Source organism: Macrobrachium rosenbergii, chromosome 10 (assembly GCF_040412425.1).
Source record: "Macrobrachium rosenbergii isolate ZJJX-2024 chromosome 10, ASM4041242v1, whole genome shotgun sequence".
NCBI classification, from domain to species: Eukaryota; Metazoa; Arthropoda; class Malacostraca; order Decapoda; family Palaemonidae; genus Macrobrachium; species Macrobrachium rosenbergii.
Genome location: NC_089750.1, coordinates 72,290,445 through 72,312,206, shown reverse-complemented (window position 1 = coordinate 72,312,206; position 21,762 = coordinate 72,290,445).

Sequence of the window (21,762 nt, the reverse complement as noted above, 5' to 3'; positions counted from 1 at the left end):
ATCGTTCTGTCGTATAAATCATTTCCCTGAGAAAAAAAAAAAAAAAAATAAAACGATCGTATCTTGCAGAAAATCTTCTCACAAAAAGACGATTCTACATTTTGCTTCTCCGCTTATCATTAAAGAAACGAAGCGGTCGTTAATCTTGTTTTTTTTTTTCATGTTTTTTTTTTCATTAATCTTATTTTTTTCGTGTTTTTTTCAGTCTTTTTATAAGTGACACTGGAATATATCTAAGCAAAACTGGGATGTAGCGATTTTAATGAACTATCGAAGCACGATTTCATAATTCTTATATATCATAAATTTTAGTTACGACTACGACTGTGCTCAATAACAGAACAATTGCCTGGCCTCTTTCTATAAAAGTTCGTTATTTTAAGAGCCTAAGTACTGGAGAAAAACTGGTAATATTCTTCTTCTTCTTCTTATATTTATTATTTTTATTATTATTATTTTTTATTATGGTATTATTATTATTATTACTATTATTATTGTTGTTATTATTATATTATTTCTTCTTCTTCTTCTTCTTCTTCTTCTTCTTCTTCTTCTTCTTCTTCTTCTTCTTCTTCTTCTTCTTCTTCTTCTTCTTATTATTATTATTATTATTATTATTATTATTATTATTATTTTCAACAAGATAAACCCATAAAGTTAAACCCCTAGCCATATGGACCAATGACTTGAAATTCAAGCTTCCAAACAATATGCAGTTCTTATATGCTTGTTTTCCAATTCACAAGTCATAATTTCTAATTCTGAAAACAGTGGCATATATGGAAATTGGGTCCTTGAAGAACGTCCCATTTATCACAATACTATGATCATTCACCAACTACTACAACAGTACGAACACAATCCCTATAAACGCTAATAAATTATTCTGTACGTCGGTGAAAATTCAATCTACTTGTCGAGTCGATTCAGAAGAGAATCAAATAATATGAACTCAAACCCACGAGAGAGTCTGGGAGTATATTTCCATGTTAATCAGTGCATCAGACCAGTACTCAGAATCATTATAATACCATTGAGACAGAGACATTCCTCCTTTCCTTAAAAAGCCCTGTAAATATGATCAAACTTACGAGGTATTTCGTTAAAGGTGAATTTACTTTTTTTTTAAAGCAAAGTAACAGAACTGAAAGATAAGAAAAACGATCTCTTTGGCAGACAGGCAAAAACAGATGGCCGACGCTACGTGTTGAGAATGTATTATCCAATTAACACTTGCGATATTTTATGGACCAAACGAGAAACTCTACGGCAGCTGTGATGATTTTTCCTTTTACGGAAACTCCCATCATTAGTCTCGTTTGAAAGATACAAAAAAAAAAAGGGGGTGTATACCAAGTCATTTATTTAAGATAGTTTGGTTGGAAGTAGCTAATCAAGCTTAAGGCGAAGACGTACAGAGATCCTATAACTTGGGACAAAGTTAAAGGCGTCTATATATATATATATATATATATATATATATATATATATATATATATATATATATATATATATATATATATATATATATATATATATATATTTATATGTAAAGGCAAATATATATACGAAGGAAAAAGTGAAACAACGGGTGGTTGCTGAGGCAAATATATACGAAGGAAAAAAGTGAAACAATTAGAGCTAGGTTTTCGACTTACTGTCCCTTTACTTTGTCTGCTATGTAAAGGACAGTAAGTCGAAAGGCCTAGCACCGCTCCGATGCTCCACTTTTCTTCGTGGCTTTGCCTTTATTTATAATATTCATCACGTTCCATATTTTCGTGATTCAATTATATATATGTGTGTGTGCGTGTGTTTAAATATACATATACACATAGATATACATATATACACACACACACACACACATATATATATATATATATATATATATATATATATATATATATATATATATATATATATATATAAACAACTACCCAAAGTCCTCTATATCTTAAAGGAATAATTATTCCAATTAATTCACGTATCAGGAATGAATTTTTCTATCATCAAATATGTAAGGAAAGACCCCCCACTGGTATTTAAACTGATAAATGACGTCTCATTCTTATCTCCGACAAGCTTAAATAGCTCCCGGTACCCACTATTAATTAAATCATCTTAATCACTAACTCATGAAAATGAAATTAAGGAAAAAAAAATGCAAGTTTTGGTAAAGGAAAAATAATTTTTTTTCTATTAGGTTAAAGAAGAAAGGTAATATTAATAACTACTTGCATAATAGAGCCACAATACTTTATATATATATATATATATATATATATATATATATATATATATATATATATATATATATATATATATATATATATATATATATATATATATATATATATATATATATATATATATATATATATTAGACATATAGACAGATAGATAGATAGATAGATAGATAGTTTTAAAAAAATAGAATCACAGTAAGTTACTGTCTATTGATCCAACATGATGAAAGTTGTTATAAATAACTATATTAGAGTTAGAGTGAAGCAAAAGTTACCCTTTAATGACACAAGAATAAATTAAATTGGCCACCGCAGAAAATCACTGACCAAATATGAAACTAAACGACGCGGGTGAAAATTAAGAATGCTTTAAAAGAACAGCCAAACCAATGTATAAACAATAAAACATGAGAACCATTAATCAAGATATAAAAAAAAAAATCCATATTTCAATCCCGACCCCCACGTAATACATTTCATCGTTGCTGACAAGTATAATTTCTCCTAAGTACGAAGTCAATTGCTTAAATTATGAACATTAGCTTTCATTTTTGCTCGATGCCATCACAACATGCGAGTCACGCACAATTTCTCTCTCTCTCTCTCTCCCTCTCTCTCTCTCTCTCTCTCTCTCTCTCTCTCTCTCTCTCTCTCTCTCTCTCTCTCTTTTACCATAAGTCATAGGCGAAGCTAACGAACCGTTCTTTCGAAAAACAATCCAAGCGTAGGATTCCTTCGTGTTTATACAGTCGGGACACGTTTATAAATTGATCGTTTTGTTAATGACTAAACATTCCTTCAAACTGTCGAGATGTTTCCGAAAGTCTTAGAGACACGGACGGACACTCTCTCTCTCTCTCTCTCTCTCTCTCTCTCTCTCTCTCTCTCTCTCTCACCACTGGGTGAAGTGAACGTCCAAAAGCAAGTGGCAAGCTTGGAAGGTGGGGGGGGATGGCTCTCTCTCTCTCTCTCTCTCTCTCTCTCTCTCTCTCTCTCTCTCTCTCTCTCTCTCTCACACCACAGGGTGAAGTGAACGTCAAAAGCAAGTGGCAAGCTTGGAAGGAGGGGGAGGGTCGCTCTCTCTCTCTCTCTCTCTCTCTCTCTCTCTCTCTCTCTCTCTCTCTCTCTCTCATACACACAAACACACACACCATAGGGTGACATGAACGTCAAAAATATGGCAATCTTGGAAGGGGGTGGGGATGGATTATCAGAAGGCCCTAAGCCTTCCCAAGAAGGGAAAGATAGGAGCGGGTGAGTCGAGTTAAAAAAAAAAAAAGCCAGAGGTAAATTTGATGTGTAAGAGGCGGCCGCCGTAAAGGGTCGAGGAGAGAGAGAGAGAGAGAGAGAGAGAGAGAGAGAGAGAGAGAGAGAGAGAGAGAGAGAGAGAGAAGAGAAGGGGGGAATTGAAACTTGCATCTAATTATCTTGGCAGCTAATTGTCATCAGCTGTCAGCCCATCTGACGTATCTAATTAACCTTCGGTGCTCCTTCGCCGGGTAGATTCACAGCCATGCGTGTGCCTGTCCCTGGTTGCGGGTGAGCGGACCTGCTACGCCCGATCAAGAATTCCCCTGGAAAATGTGTCTATTTGTGGCGAACAGGCATTGTATATTTCTTTTCCCTTCCTTATACCCATTCGCCATCCTTCTCTCTCTCTCTCTCTCTCTCTCTCTCTCTCTCTCTCTCTCTCTCTCTCATGTTGGTTTTGCCATTTATCATTTTATCATCTAAGAATATATAGTTACAGATATTTTGAGACCTCTCTCTCTCTCTCTCTCTCTCTCTCTTCTCTCTCTCTCTCTCTCTCTCTCCCATGTTGGTTTTGCCATTTATAATTTTATCACCTAGGAATAGTTACAGATATTTTGAGACCTCTCTCTCTCTCTCTCTCTCTCTCTCTCTCTCTCATGTTAGTTTTGCCACTTATCATTCTATCATCTAAGAATACTTAAAGAAATTTTGAGACTCTCTCTCTCTCTCTCTCTCTCTCTCTCTCTCTCTCTCTCTCTCTCTCTCTCTCTCTCTCTGTGGCATGCCAGTCACCCGCTCTGACGCCAAGCCTGAGAATGCAGAAAGAAGCCGAGATCTTATGTGAGATGTGTTGAAACGTCCTCCCTCTGTGTTTACTTTCGAGCGTTTGCATCATTCCTTTTCCTTAATAGGGATATAATGCACAGACCTCGTCGTCTCGTTTTTTGTCTCTTTTGCGCAACGAGTCAATTATAAAAGTTCTTGCGTGGGAAAATAAAAGCTCGATTGCGAAGTTATTGTCTCCGGAGAGGTTTTTACTTCGTGTCCAGCAGGGAAATAAGTTAATAGTAGTATCTAATTCTTTCCAGTATAAAACAAGTAGAAAATTGCGCCGAAGTTTCTTCGGTGCAATCGAGTTTTCTGTATAGCCGCTACAGCGTATAATCAAGGCCACCGAAAATAGATCCATCTTTCGGTGGTCTCGGTATATTGCTGTGTGAGCCGCGGCCCATGAAACCTAAGCCACGGCCCGGTGGTAGCCTGTCCCATATCGTTGCCAGATGCACGATTATGGCTAACTTCAACCTTAAATAAAAACTACTAAGGCTAGAGGGATGCAATTTGGTATGTTTGATGACTGGAGGATGAATGATCAACATACCAATTTGCAGCCTTCTAGCCTCAGTAGTTTTGAAGATCAGTGGGCGGACAGAAAAAAGTGCGAACGGACGGACAAAGCTGGCACAATAGTTTTCTTTTACAGAAAACTAAAAGGGAACACTTCTGGAAGTACAAAAAAAGTAATAAAGAGATTGGCATGTTGAACACGCCTTTATCCTTCAAATAAAAAAAAAGTTGAAATGATTCTCTGACTGATAAATGCATAGCCTTAATTCCTTAGCAAAAATGACTGACACGAGAATTCCTGAGTGATGAAAATATGCATGCTGATATTTTGCAAATATTCTGATACTTCTTGAGTAACCTGAAATAAGCACATATATGAAATTTCCTCTGCATATTAGAAATAGAAAAAAAAAAGACTGGCACGAGAATTCTTGAGTGATGAAAATATTAATTTTGATACGTAGAAAATATCAGACGATCTTTTACGACAACTTCTTTAGCGGTCAAAAAATAAGCCCATATATGCAATTTCCTCTTCATATTAGAAATAAAAATATCTAGAAACAAAGCCGATTAATATTCTAATATATGTATGTATGTATGTATATACATACATATATATATATATATATATATATATATATATATATATATATATATATATATATATATATATATATATATATATATACATATATATAATATGCATATTATTCCACTACCCCAGACCAAAGGACTGTCAATTCATTTATGCTTAAACAAGGAAGCACAGCACGTGACCAAGGACTAGATAGTTGATATTTTCTAGAATAATATCAGATTAAATGGAAAAACCCAATTACGGGAATTCTGATTCGTCGACGACTTAGGCAATGATGAGTTCTTGCATTTATTGCAAATTAAAAAAACCTAATTTAAGTCCTAGACTTTGAAAAACAAGTAAAATATGCGCCGAAGTTTCTTCGTCGCAATCGAGTTTTCTGTACATCGTATAATCAAGGCCACCGAAAATAGATTTATCTTTCGGTGGTCTCGGTATAACGCTGTATGAGCTGCGGCCCGTGAAACTTTAACCACGGGCCGGTGGTGGCCTATCCTATATCGTTGCCAGAAGCACGATTTGGCTAACTTTAACCTTAAATAAAATAAAAACTACTGAGGCTAGAGGGCTGCAATTTGGTATATTTGATAATTGGAGGGTGGATGCTGAACATACCAATTTGCAGCCCTCGAGCCTCAGTAGTTTTTAAGATCTGAGGGCGGACAGACAAAGCCGGCACAATATCTTTTCAAAAACATGAAAATTAATAAATTTGGTGAATAGGTTATCTTACGCTAAAAGAGGAGCCAAACCAAGGGATAAAAAAGGGAAACAAATTCCATGCTTCTAACATCACAAAGAAAAAAAACTTCCAAAATTCAGATATATTTAGAAGAAGTGATCTACTCTGGTGTTGGCAATCTCCACACAATACCAGTGAGCAAATGGCTCTTTGTGTGATGGAGACGGAGATGTGCTCTCCCAAATGTTAGAAAATAAGATACAAAAGTTATTAAATGCCTGAACTAATAAAACAAATTATTGAAAAAATGGAGTCGCCCTAACTTAGCGTAAGGCGTCAAGGAGTCGGAGATGCACTCCCCCGAAAATAAAGGAAAAAAAAAATTAAATTATACAAAAGTTATTAAACATTTTAACTGATAAAACAAATTATTGAGGAAATGGAGTCCTCCTTTAGACAACCCTGGCACATGCCGGAATAGAAAAGAATTTTCCTCAAATCCTCAATTAATATTCCATACACGGGTGGATCCGTCTGAGTGTTAATGGAGAAACTACTTATTAACAAAACTATTCGAGGTGCGTACCTGCCAAGCTGGGACGCTTTCATGAGAAAATGTCCAGGAGACTTATATCAACTGTACATAAAAGCAAAACGATTCAATCTTTTTGTATGTATGCACTGGGGATATTCATTACCTAAATAAATCTCAAGACTTGTCTTTAATTTCACATAATTCTTCTATTTAACAATTAACTTACAGATTATAAAAGCGATTTATGTACAAAAAAGTAATCACATCTAAATACAGTACCACAAATAAATATCACCAGTTAAGGTTCTATAAGCACTTCACGTTTCTCGCGATGAACATCGATTCCCTCTCTCTCTCTCTCTCTCTCTCTCTCTCTCTCTCTCTCTCTCTCTCTCTCTCTCTCTCTCTGATTTCCACATCAGTTCATCCTTCCAGCTGACCCGGGGTCACGAGGTCAAGTCAGGTAGGGAGAGGAACTCAAGCCTATTGACTTGAAGTTTACGCAGCGTTCCTGATAACCTTACGACTACGTAAAATGTACTTTTTTTTTAAATCCTTTTGTTCTTTTAAGTAATTACCACTATCTTCTCTCGAGCGCGCATTTTTGAAATATTAACTTTCGAGTTCAGCCCAGTAATTACTCAACCTTATACGTAATGTAATGATCTTTGTGCATAATGAATCCAAATTTCGTACGGCAAAAATAAAAGCTTTTTAACCATTTTTTAAATCTTTTTGCTCTTTAAACGTAATTACCGCTCTCTTCTCTCGAGCGAGCATTTTTTTAAATATTCACTTTTCGAACTTAGCCCTGTAATTACCCAGCGTTATACGTAATGTAATGATCTTTGTGCATAATGAATCAAAATACGTATGGCAAAAATAAAAGCTTTTTAACCATTTTTAAAAATCTTTTTGCTCTTTAAACGTAATTACCGCCCTCTTCTCTCGAGCGCGCCTTTTTAAAATATTCACTTTTCGAACTTCGCCCTGCAATTACTCAACGTTATACGTAATGTAATGATCTATGCGCATAATGAATCCAAACTTATATAAAAATGTAAACTTTTTAACCAGTCATCAGTTTAATGTAAGGATCTTTGTACATAACGGAACCGAATTTCCTAATGAAAATGCATTTTTTTCCATCTATTTCCACCAGTCATCATTTCAATTTCTTTCCACAGGAGAAATGAATCGGCGAGCGTTCTCAAGTCCTGATTATCTATAAATCATAAACAAGTTACTTCGTTTGTCTTATGGAACAGAATGGAATGGAGCGATTCCTCGTAAAAACCTTTTATTGTTTTATGAAGTCATAAAAACTTCTAGTTGATTCAGTGCGCGTGCGCCAGTAGAATGGTTTAAGCCATAGACCTTGGTTTAAGCAAACCATTTCAAATGTCCTTTCGCCGAGTATTCGTCCGAGCGATTCTTTCCGTGGGATTAAATTTGGTGAAAGCAATGAAGTTTTTTTTTTTTTTTTTACACGCTATCGAATTGAACTGAATATAGAATTTAGGCCAGAGGGCAAGCGCTGGAACCTCGGAGGTCATTCAGCGCTGAAATGGAAATTGACAGTAAAAGGCTTGGAAGGTGTAACAAGAGGAAAAGCTCGCAGTTGCACTAAGAAATCCATTGTTAGGAGAGGGTGAAAGTAAGGTGGAAGAAAGAGAATATGAAAGGAGGTACAGTAAAAGGAACGAAAGGGGTTGCAGCTAGGGGCCGAAGGCACGCTGCAACGAACCTTGAGTAAGGGGTTTTACACGCTATTAACCGATCAGACATTTCAGGGAATGACAGCAAAGTTAATGATATCCAAGAAAATAATTAACGACTGATTCAAGTTAGAGAGATATCCGCGCCGGAAAAGGCCACTGGAGAAAACGGGGAATGTTTATATCATAATTAAATCAAAACTACGTCCTAACAAAGGGATATACTAATCAACACCAGCCACGTCGAGTAGGATTTAGAACTTAAAATAACCTATTTCAAGCAGTCATTACTTTGGGGATCCAAGGACCATATAAAACAAGTAAAAAAATGCGCCGAAGTTTCTTCGGCGCGATCGAGTTTTCTGTACAGCGTATAAGGCTGTATGAAACTCTCAGCCACGGCCCGGTGGTGGCCTGTATTGTTGGCACCTATAGTCGTGCCAGACGCACGACCATGGCTAACTTTAACCTTAAATAAAATAAAATTTACTGAGGCTAGAGGGCTGCAGTTTGGTATGTTTGATGACTGGAAGATGGATGATCAACATACCAATTTGCAGCCCTCTAGCCTCAGTAGTTTTTAAGATCTGAGGGCGGACGGACAGACAAAAAGCCCTCTCAATAGTTTTCTTTTACAGAAAACTAATAGAGAAAACTGGAAAAAAAAGCTTCCAGGAATAAAGTTTCAATTTAACTTATCATGGAAAAAAAAAAACATTCCGGCCGTTTTTTGTTTTTGTTTTTTTAAAGAAATCAAGTAAGAAAAGTTATTTTACAAACATCAGTTAATCTACCATATGAAAACTTCGCTACGTAAACCTGAATGAAATTAAACAAAATGGCTGACTGGAAAACGATTGGAATTGAATATAACGCAACCCACTTCCCTTTCAACACAAGAATTCATTCAATAAAGTCAACTAAAATAAATACTTTGGTGCAAAAATATAAAGCCTTTAAAGTCAAATGATAAAGCATATTATCAAGTAAATGTTAAAGAAGGGAGAAAATCAGCTATATCATCAAATATAGCTTCCCCCCTCCCCCGACCCCCCGGCCTCTGAAGAACAAGCATGAAGGTAAAGAAAAGTTCGTCACGAAATCGCATAAAAATTTATCTTTCAGGAAACTGTTGGTCAACAAAAGCAGGCGGGGGAAAATTGAGAATTTTCTCAAGTCTTGAAGTATAGCTACCGCATTAAAACAACTAAAATAAAAATAAAAATAAAAAGAAACGAAAAACTTCACCATCGCATTGTACAACGAGTGGGAAAACCAAAATGGCTGCCAATGAACTGGCGGCCGTTCGGATTATCATGAATTCTTAAATAATCTTTTGTGAAAACGAAGTGCACGTGTTTTACAAAAAGCGTATTTCATTTTCAAAAAATGAGAAGTTTAAATTTTCATAATATCCTCAGCGCAAGTCACTTTTTCTTTTTCTTTTTAGAGGGATTCTGCTATTAGATAAAAGATCAACCAAGACAAGACGTTATTAGTTTTCTGTAAAAAAAAAAAACTATTGTGCCGGCTTTGTCTGTTTGTCCGCACTTTTTTTCTGTCCGCCTTCAGATCTTATAAACTACTGAGGCTAGAGGGCTGCAATTTGGTATGTTGATCATCCACCCTCCAATCATCAAACATTCCAAGTTGCAGCCCTCTAGCCTCATCACTTTTTATTCCATTTAAGGTTAAAGTTAGCCATAACCGTGCTTCTGTCAACGATATAGGCTAGGCCACCACCGGGTCGTGGTTAAAGTTTCATGGACCGCGGCTCATACAGCATTATACCGAGACCACCGAAAGATAGATCTATTTGCGTTGGCCTTGATTATACGCTGTAGGGGCTATACAGAAAACTCGATTGCGCCGAAGAAACTTCGGCGCATATTTTACTCGTTTACTTTCACCACAACATACGACGAATTAAGGAAGGAATCTCGAAAAACGAGAAGTTTAAAATTTCATGATATCCCCACCGCACGTAACCTTTACTTGGAGAGATTTTTTGCTGGATAAAAATCACTAAGATAAAGCATTGGACTCCCACCGTGGCAAACGAAGACCCATGAATCAAAAATCACTGAAAAATTTAAGTTTCATTTCACTGCCATGAAAAGCAAAGGCAGAAAATTAATGGTTCACCGAACCCTAATATCAATAACTTGAAGTTTATGAAAACCATCCGGAAACAGTTATCAACCTTTGCGAAAAATGAAGATTGTGTTCTTTAGAATTCAAGAGAGTGATAACCTTCTGCTCAAAGACTTATTTTCTCTGTTCACAAAGATGAATGTAGTAATCTGCAGAAAAGCTATTTAACAAACGGATAAAATTTACTTTAAAATGTTTTAATAAACTGTATACTTCTATTTACCTACAGAAAAAATTATACAGATCTGATAAACCAAGTATAATAGCTTTCACTAGATTTATCTTTTCTAGTTCACAACACAAATACTATAATAAACAAGTAAGCAATACGCCCGGGGCAACCGAGTTTTCTGTACAGCGCATAATCAAGGCCACCGAAAATAGATCTATCTTTCGCTGGTCTCGGTATAATGCTGTATGAGCCGCGCCCCATGAAACTTTAACCACGGCTCAGTCGTGGCCTGTCCTATATCGTTGCCAGGCGCACGATTATGGCTAACTTTAACCTTAAATAAAATAAAAACTACTTAGGCTAGAGGGCTGAAATTTGGTAGGTTTGATTATTGGAGGGTGGATGATCAACATACCAGTTTGCAGCTCTCTAGTCTCGGTAGCTTTTAAGATCTGAGACCGGACAGAAAAAAGTGCGGAAAGAACACTAAAAATGATAAAGGCAACGATAGTGGCCTTCTCGAACATAACTTTGAGAAGAAAGGTGCTTGGTTGATGACGTCACTGGACTATACAAGAATATCTCGAGAATCGTTTAACTGAGCAAAACAACGACGTGAGATACCAAGGGAGACCTGAAAGAGGACAAATGCAGGGTGGATGTCAGCTGGCTTGACTGAGAGGAGAACGGGCGAGAAATAAAACAATCCCATCAGGTGTCAGACGTGAGACTGCGGCCATGGTATTCGCACAATTGCGTTGTACAAGAAAATACTATTTTGTCATTAAACAACAGGACACTCGAGCAATAAATGGCCAAAAATCAACATCTCTATCAATGCTGTCACTAAGAAGAGAGAGACATTCGTTTCCAAACGTACATTCTCAACCGCAAAAATGCCACAGCGCTTCATAAATTGCCTCAATATTCCCTAGATGGGGAAGTGTCGTTACCAGAATTTGTTTCCCCTGAAGATGAATTTGTAGATAACTTACCACTTACTTTTGTAAAAGAGATCCCCCTCCCCCCCTTCCCCGTACCGAAGGGCTGGCATACATACCATCGAGTGATACATGGATCTGATAGAGACTCCCGCACAGCAGACCGAGTAAAGAATGAGGCAAGAACTTGAGAAATAAAGAAGAAAATAAGGCCAGTCGGCAGAGCGATGTCACCTCCTCAAATAACTATCCCTTAAAAAAAAAAGTAAAAAATGCGCCAAAGTTTCTGAGGCGCAATCGAGTTTTCTGTACAGCTGCTTCAGCGTAAAATCAAGGCCACCGAAAATAGATCTATCTTTCGGTGGTCTCGGTATAATGCTGTATGGGCCGCGGCCCGTGAAACTTTAATCACGGCCCGTTGGTGGCCTGGCCTATAGCATTGCCAGAAGTACGGTTATGGCTGACTTTAACCCTAAATGAAATAAAAACTGCCGAGGCTAGAGGGCTGCAATTTGGTATGTTTGTTGACTGGAGGGTGGGTGATCAACATACCAATTTGCAGACCTCTAGCCTCGGTAGTTTTTAAGAAAAAGTGGGACAGACAAAGCCGGCACAATAGTTTTCTTTTACAGAAAACTGAAAAAGGACAACAATTCAAGTTTTTAAAAATTATCACTGGGTCCGGTAATACTTTATATCATTTTTACGTTCTTAAGAGAGATTTTAGTCATTATTTAATGGGTGGACTCGGAGGATTCAAAAATATGATCTTGAAAGTGTCCACAAAGGAATACTTCATAATAAAAGGTTCCAGTAATGTAATTAAGGCTGGGGTCGAATAGTAAATGTCAGCTTTCGTTTCCACCATATCTAACATACACACACATATAAAGAGTATATATATATATATATATATATATATATATATATATATATATATATATATATATATATATATATAATAATATACACATATATATATCATGAATATATATATATATATATATATATATATATATATATATATATATATAGAATTTGAACTAACCAACTTAGGAATTTGAACTTTGAAGCAAAAAGCTGGATTTATGTTACGTATGTATATAAAAAAATAAATAATCATCCACAAACACATTCATATCATGTGTGTAATTGTACATAAGAGTATATGCATATGAATAACTTTACACGGTAATTATACTAAAATTCATAAGAGGAGATGGCTCGAATAAAACGGTTTTGCATATTACATCTCTTATCGACTTCACTGTTTGTGTAACTCTGTCAGTGTATACATATATATTTTTTTTTATATGGCACGCTATTTGGGCACAGATGTTAATTTGCACATTAGTTAATTGACTCTAATATTCAACTTCCCTTACACCCTATAGTGTAGGCTTCTGGTCTGCAGGGCACTGCGTTCCCACATCTCTCTCTCTCTCTCTCTCTCTCTCTCTCTGGAGAAAAGTATGGTGTACTATCCTGTATAAATATGTGCACACCTGCACATTTATCCAAGCTCTCTCTCTCTCTCTCTCTCTCTCTCTCTGGGAAAATTATGTACTGTTCTGCGTAACTATGTGCACACCTGCGCATTCATCTAAACTAGCTCTCTCTCTCTCTCTCTCTCTCGAAAAGTATTGTGTATTGTGTACCATCCTGCGTAACGATGTTCATACCTGTACATTCACCCAAACTCTCTCTCTCTCTCTCTCTCTCTCTCCTAACAGAGAAAGTCCCCCGTCACAGGCAGCCCTTGCTCTCAGTGTAACTTGACAATGTGAATACGACCGTGTCGAGTAAACTAAAATCCATTCATAATAAAATAATAAAAATGAAATAAATGCGTCCGATTCATTTAAATGTAACCGAACTTTACCATCTAATCCTTAATAAAAAAAAAATGCGCCAAAGTTTCTTCGGCGCAATCGAGTTTTCTGTACAACGTATAATCAAGGCCACCGAAAATAGATCCATCTTTTGGTGGTCTCGGTGCAATGTTGTATGAGCCGCGGCTCATGAAACTTTAACCACAGCCCGGTGGTGGCCTGGCCTATATCGTTGCCAGACGCATGATTATGGCTAACTTTAACCCTATATCAAATAAAAACTACTGAGGCTAGAGGGCTGCAATCTGGTATGTTTGATGATTGGAAGGCGGATGATCAACATGTCAATTGGCAGCCCTATAGCCTCAGTAGTTTTTAATATCTGAGGGAGGACGGACAGACAAAGCCGGTACAATAGTTTTCTTTTACAGAAAACTTAATAAAGAAAGAAAGAACAAACTGACGGGAGTAACTTGTGAAGAAGAAGAAGAAGAAGAAGACCTCCTCTCCCCATTTTATACAGGATTAATTAGGAGAGGGGACTTGGAAGCGTTAGGAAGATGTCAAAGATAATGAACTGTCAATCCATCTGACGGTTTCGAACACCCGTCGGAGCCGGAGTCGGAGCCGGAGTCTCGGCAGAGTCGGTTTTATCAGTAATGGATCCGGACGTTTTTGGGGGGATGGGGCTGGGAGGGACACCTACCGAACCTTCGTGTTATGTGCCCCCCAGGGATCAATAACGGAGGTTGGGATATAGTGTGTAAGCGGTGATAACGATATGTTCGTTTCTGTTTGTATGTACTGTATGTATGTATGTATGTATGTATGTATGTATGTATGTATGTATGTATGTATGTATACATATATATATATAAATATATATATATATATATATATATATATGTATATATTATATATATATATATAAATAAATATATATATAATTATAAATATATATATATATATATATATATATATATATATATATATATATATATATATATATATAATTATATTGTCTGTATGAGAGAGAGAGAGAGAGAGAGAGAGAGAGAGAGAGAGAGAGAGAGAGAGAGAGAGAGAGAGAAAGAGAGGGTAGTAAACAAGTAAATATAAAACGATTCTGAGGAAGAGAGGAGAGGAAATGGTGGTATTATTTGCCCTAAAGGTTCTGGTAACGGACATTCTACAAGGGAACACGAGTGCCTGCCCGCGCGCATGCACATACAAACACACATACACACAAACACACACACACATACTCAAACAGACAAACAGAGAAAGAGAAAATCTAAATAAAAAAAAAAAGAAGGCTTTCGAGGGAGACAGGTAAGGATCGTGAGATAGTACCTGAGGCCTTATTGGCTAATGCTGCTGGAGGTGCAAATTGTCTCGCATCCTCTGGAGTAGTTGTTGTTGTTGTTGTTGTTTTTTGCTGTTGTTGTTATCTGATAAAGTACCCTCCGACTCCAGGTTGTTGCCCGGGGCATCGACAGCAACATTTATGAGGCGGAGAAGAGGTAGCGATAGGCAGGAATAGCCACAGAGAGAGAGAGAGAGAGAGAGAGAGAGAGAGAGAGAGAGAGAGAGAGAGAGAGAGAGAGAGAGAGAGAGAGAGAGAGAGCAATTATAGCATCCCCCCAAACTCGGACGACTTGCATGTAAATCCACAACGATTCCCGCCGGAGTCTCGTGAACAGCCCGCCGAAAATAGCCGCTTCCGAAGAGCCCGACATTTCGGATTCTGAAACTTGGGCCCTTGGCTGATAGAGGCCAACATTCTATCGACGAAAAATTTACGCAGAGGCTCTACGTAGAAGACATTCAGCTGAATTGGGAGCGAACGTTTCAAAAGGGGATATATACATCCGCGACCGCGGACGGAAAATAACCGCTGAGTTATGGGTTTGTAAGGGCGATTTTCGTTGGCCCCGTTTCCTCCTCAGGTGCTACCTGTTCGTCTCTCTCTCTCTCTCTCTCTCTCTCTCTCTCTCTCTCTCTCTCTCTCTCTCTCTCTCTCTCCAGCTGCAGGTGTGCTGAAAGGTGATCGGTCGACGTAATCTTAGAGTCGGTTTTCTTTCCATAATGTACTGGACGCGTTTCAGAGTTCTCAGTTTCATTGGCGGTTCCAGACTGCTCTTGGCCTGGCCCGGGTCATCGAGTACAGTCTGATGCCGAGACATTCACGGCACAAGAGCTTTCCTCTGACGGAGACGTTGCAAGAATCTCGGTCGAAGGATGATTCTCAACTCGAGGGAAAGCGAACACGGCGTTCAGAAACCCGGTGCGTCTCGAGGGAGAAAGAAAGAGAACCCGGGTACTGGATTATCCAGGCTCCCAGGCAGCAGGTGCAGTATGGGGGAGCGTTGTAGCCAGGCACCTTGGTTGGCAGTGTGATGGCGGTGGTGGGCGAAGAATGAGGTAAGGAGGACACTCCTTAAGAAATATAGTCTCGAATGAAGTCGGCGAAGTCATTTCATCTCGAACCGCTGGTGTTTAGAATATGTGCAGAAGAAAATGATCAAACAAGTTAACCAAACAAGCTGTTAAAAGACAGAGACCATTCGTCAAACAAGACCTGCACAAGACGAGGCGTAAAATTTATGAACCATGAACTCAAACAAGCTATTCAATTTAAATCCTGCACAAGACGAGGCGTAAATCTTACGAACGCATCGCTAAAATATGAGACCTCTAAATATCGACCACACATCACTGCACAAAATTCCAGTCAAAAATGCTGTACTGAAAATCAATGTTTTTTATTCAATTTAAACCTCATTATTTCTGTGTGAGAGAGAAACTAGTTATCCCCCTTGAAAGGAATTTAGAACAGTGGACGATTTAAAGAGAGAGAGAGAGAGAGAGAGAGAGAGAGAGAGAGAGAGAGAGAGAGAGAGAGAGAGAGAGACCCTGTGCATGCCTGGAAACTCAAGCCAAGCACATCCCGATGAACCTTAACTATATGGCATAGTCAGTAACATTTTCATAGCAACAATTCCTCTCTGCCTTTTGATCGCCAAGTTTGACCTTGACCTCACCGACCTCATACCTCTCAGCAGACGGACGGACTTAAAGTGGGCTGGACAGACAGCTAGACAGACAGACGGACGGACAGGTCAATTACTGAATGACCCCTGACGGGAAGCCGATGGTATAAAAAGGCATTAATGATGGATTTAATCCCCAGCTGATTCCAAACAATTATTTGTAAGGGACTTGGGATGAATTCTACTTAATTGTCGTTTACGAAGAAGAATATGGCATTGTATATATATATATTTCTTACAATTAAAATTTATGGAAGTGTCATCGCATATTTGAAACTATAATTCATTGTGAAGCAAGTTGCCAAAATTTCTGCTGTACTGAAAATCTAAGGGTTTTGAGTTGACTAAACAAATATACGGAATTTACTGCAATGCAAGATTTGTGTGTGTGTGAGTGAGAGAGAGAGAGAGAGAGAGAGAGAGAGAGAGAGAGAGAGAGAGAGAGAGAGAGAGAGAGAGAGCCATCCCCCCATCCTTCCAAGCTTGCCACTTGCTTTTGACGAGAGAGAGAGAGAGAGAGAGAGAGAGAGAGAGAGAGAGATCCCAGTTTTTTAAGTGTTTCCTACTCTACTTAATATGATCATTTCGAGGATCAGTTCTAAGCAATTTAGAGAGAGAGAGAGAGAGAGAGAGAGAGAGACTCAACGTAAGGACTAGTCTTCTCAGAACTAATTACAAGTTTACACACTAGCATTCAAACCTATCAGAATCTGATTAAACAATACCTATAATTAAGTAGCGAGATGGAAAACAAATACATGTCAATAAATTAGAAAATTCATTCCAACTCCGTCAAGTTAATATAAAAAATTCCTAGAAAAAGATGCCAAGAATTATAAATTAAGTCATGTGCATACAGTAACCTGAATTCAAGAACTCGTTAACCAAACAAGCTGTTAAACGAGTACATGCAATCCGTTCTTGTGGATTTCCATTTGATTAGATTACAAATAACATCAATTACTTTAATAAGATAAGACTGATAAATACACAATTGCAAATACCATCAGACTGAAAAATAAACAATTGCAAATGACATCATAAACTGAAAAATAAACAATTGCAAATGACATCAGACTGAAAAATCAACAATTGCAAATGACATCATAAACTGAAAAATAAACAATTGCAAATGACATCTTAAACGTGTAGAATATAATTTTATAATTGAAAGTAGAATAATATGTAGGTAATTGTAACTCATAATATGCCATTATAACAAAAATGCTAAATCGGAAATAATCATCATGAAGTCTTTGATTTCCTTTATTGTAAGGAACTATCTTTAGCATTATATACGAATGCAGCCCAAACATATATATATATATATATATATATATATATATATATATATATATATATATATATATATATATATATATATATATATAAATATATATAATTTGCTTGTACCACAACTAGGTTTGGTCACAGAGAGAGAGAGAGAGAGAGAGAGAGAGAGAGAAACTGATAAACCTGGCTCGATCCCATATGAGCAAGAAACGATTTTGGAACGTGCTCGCTCGCTCTCTCTCTCTCTCTCTCTCTCTCTCTCTAAAAATACCAGTTAAATTCTCTCCTCCTATTTCTTTACCTTATCATAGACTTCGATAACATCAAAGCCTTACGTCCTTATCTGACCTGGCTTCCCCAACCCCACTGAAAAGGTCAGATTGTTATCTGGACATAAACTCTAGAGAATTTACCATACAATCTCAGCATCTCTTCTTATCTCGCCTTGACGACATCTCTTCATTATCTCTCAGGTAATTCATCTTGTCGACTTACTCACGTCTTGAACCATGGTTTAGACGGTTTGCTCTTGTAGGGGAAACTTCTCAGGTAAGCCATTTTTTCATCTCTGTTTTATTTGTGTTGTTTCTTGTACTCTTTGAAAAGGGTTAAGAACCACGTTTATGGTTGCACCTTAAGCTCATCATTTTTTGTTAAGATATATATAAACTTTCAGCACGGCTTCTTCCAAACTTCTTTGGGTACCATACATATTTTCCAGTACAGCTTAATATCCATTTTCCAGTAGAGCTCATAAGAAACTTCTTTGTTACGATATCCATTTTCAAGTACAACTTTGTACAAACTTCTTTGTTACGATCTCCATTTTTCAGAACAACTACCAAACTTCTTTGTTACGATATCCATTTTCCCGACTAAACTTCTTTGTTACGATATCCATTTTCCCGACTAACTACCAAACTTCTGTGTTGCGCTATCCGTTTTCAAGTACAACTTCGACCAAACTTCTTTGTTACGATATCCATTTTCATTACAACCTCGACCAACTACTTTGTTACGATATCCATTTTTCAGGACAACTTCGACCAAACTTCGTTGTTACGATATCCATTTTTCAGAGCAACTTCGACCAAACTTCTTTGTTATCATATACATTTTCCACAACAATTTCTACCAGATTTCTTTGTTACGATGCATATTTTCAACTTCTACCCAACTTCTTTGTAACGATAGCCTTTCTCAAGCACAACTTCCACCAAACTTCTTTGTTATGACATCCATTTTCCAGCACAACTTCTACCCAACTCCTTTTAATTCCCCTTACGAACATTCTTTCCTCACATAATTAAGTCTATAAATACTTAAACTTCCCTGGTGAATATTTTTCTCATTTCTGCTTCCAATTACAGAAGAATCCTTCTTATCACTACAAGTGTTTTTTTTTTATCTACTCTGAAGAGTTTGTTTGCCAAGATCAGTCAAAAGAGGAAAATCTACCAAACGTCATGTTCTGAGGGTGGGAAAAAAAATTACGAAATTGCTCCAATACTCAGAGATAGCAACTTAAAACATCCGGGTTAAAAAAAAAAATGACGCGTGTGATAAATTACGCTTTCGTCCATTACAGCGTAATCGTACGTCAATCGTTGCTGAGATACGAGTTTAAAAAAAAATAATAAAAATTATAAAAACCAGACTGCGTGATTGACTACCTCTCCAATCGGCTGATTGACTGACTGGAGATTATATTACGGAACGGCATTCCGATGCTGTTGCTGATATACGATAACGCTCGTCTATTAGGATTTAGTTATCATCATCTGACATGAAGGAGAGAGAAAAAAAAAGGATAATTGAGTAATTTGGCATCATTAGCTTAAAGCAAAGGGGGCCTCATTGTATCACATTAGCTCCTCGTAAAGAAAGTCTCAGCGCTAATTTATTTTGATGGTGTGTGTGTGTTGGGAGGGGGGGGGGTATGCTGGGTCGGTGGGTGTTTGGGTGCGTGAGGGATGTGAGTAGGAAAAGACAAGTCCATAGTTCCGAAATCTAAAGTGATACGTAATATTAATTAATGAAGAAAATGTTATAAATAACTGGGAGTGGAGGCAATGAGTTAATTAGATGTTTTATGCTAAGAGTGTAGATCCTAACACTAATATGTCTTCCTCCTCTCAACGTCAAAGAGAATATATACTTATACGAACAACAGATACTCTTTTCTGACCTACAACGGAAAAACAAAACCAACGTTTTTAGACCGAGTCAAGGCACACAGACCTCCTTTGCAAGTACAAGTAAAAATTGGGCAGAAGTTTCTTCGGCGCAATCGAGTTTTCTGTACAGCCGCTACAGCGTATAATCAAGGCCACCGAAAACAGATCTATCTTTCGGTGGTCTCGGTATAATGCTGTATGAGCCGCGGCTCGCGAAACTTTAACCACGGCCCGGTGGTGGCTTATCCTGTATCGTTGCCAGAAGCACGATTATGGCTAACTTTAACCTTAAATAAAATAAAAACTACAGAGGTTAGAGGGCTACAATTTGGCATGTTTGATGACCGGAGGGTGGATGATCAACATTCCAATTTGCAGCCCTCTAGCCTTAGTAGTTTTTAAGATCTGAGGGCGGACAGAAAAAGTGCGGACAGAATAAAGTGCGGACGGACAGACAAAGCCGGCACAGTAGTTTTCTTTTACAGAAAACTAAAATGGCCATGACACTCACTGAGAAAATATTCATTGGACATATCCATTCATGTAAGAAAACAAGTAAGGTGCGGCTATATATTAACTAGAAGATTTAATTAGAAGAACACAATGCATATACTAACTATATCAACAGCTGTACATTGAACTGAGGTATACACAACAAAATTTTTTAACTATGCAACATGAAGTCAGGGTCATAACATTATTCTGGATGAACAAAATTTGAAGAATTCTTTCAGGATATTTAAAAAATGTCTTTTTAAAATACCTTAAACAGAAACTTGAATACGCTGAAGAAATGCTACGGGCCATACCGGTCGCCACAGCGGAGCCTTCATGAACTGCACTGTAATGTAACCTTTAAGACAGCTGCTTCGGAAGGCCAGTAGAAAGTAGTGAAAGGATCTGAAAAGTAAACAGATGGGAAAAGAAGACCTTACAGAAAGTGAAAGCCTGTACTGAACGCATCTGGAAATCTAAATACTCTAAAGAATTAAATCTCTCTTTAAACCTGTATTGGAGAAACTACAGGAAAACTCAAAATGAAAAACATACATCAAAATCTATAATGGAATGAAATATAAAACTTAGGCCAAAGGCCAAGTGTTGGGACCTATGAGGTTATTCAGCGCTGAAAAGGAAATTCAGAGTAAAAAGATTTTAAAAGATGTGACAGGGGAAAAACCTCGCTGAATAAAAGAGAATATGAACGGAGGTACAGTAAAAGGAGTGAAAGGGGTAGCAGCTAGGATCCTAAGGAAGGGAACGTTGCAAGGAACCTTAAGTAATGCCTACAGTGCACCGCGTTAGGTGCCCTGACGGCACTACCTCCCTATCAAAAACTAGAGGTTTTGACACAAATCCTTATATACTTATCCGTGACACTGGCTTCATCCGTTCCTGTTCTGGACCTAGTTCTACACTGTCTTTTATCTCCCCGGCGGGATCGAATCTTAAACATCGGCGCGTCTCATCGACAATAAACTCCCATATTCTCTCATTTACTCTCCAGCAAATGTATGTACATGAAATTGTTTTCGGGGCCCGTTTCGGTCACTGCTCCGTCTTACTTTTCGGCCGCTACGTAACACCTGTCAGCCGACTTACCTACTCAAACATACTAGGAAGATCACCAACATTCTCGTATTGCCAAGTTTAGTGACTTTTTCTTTGGTGACTTTTCACTCTAAGGTCTTGATATGGAATTCACCCCAATCTCCTATTTTCCATGATATTGTAACCTTTCTTGTTACAGGCTT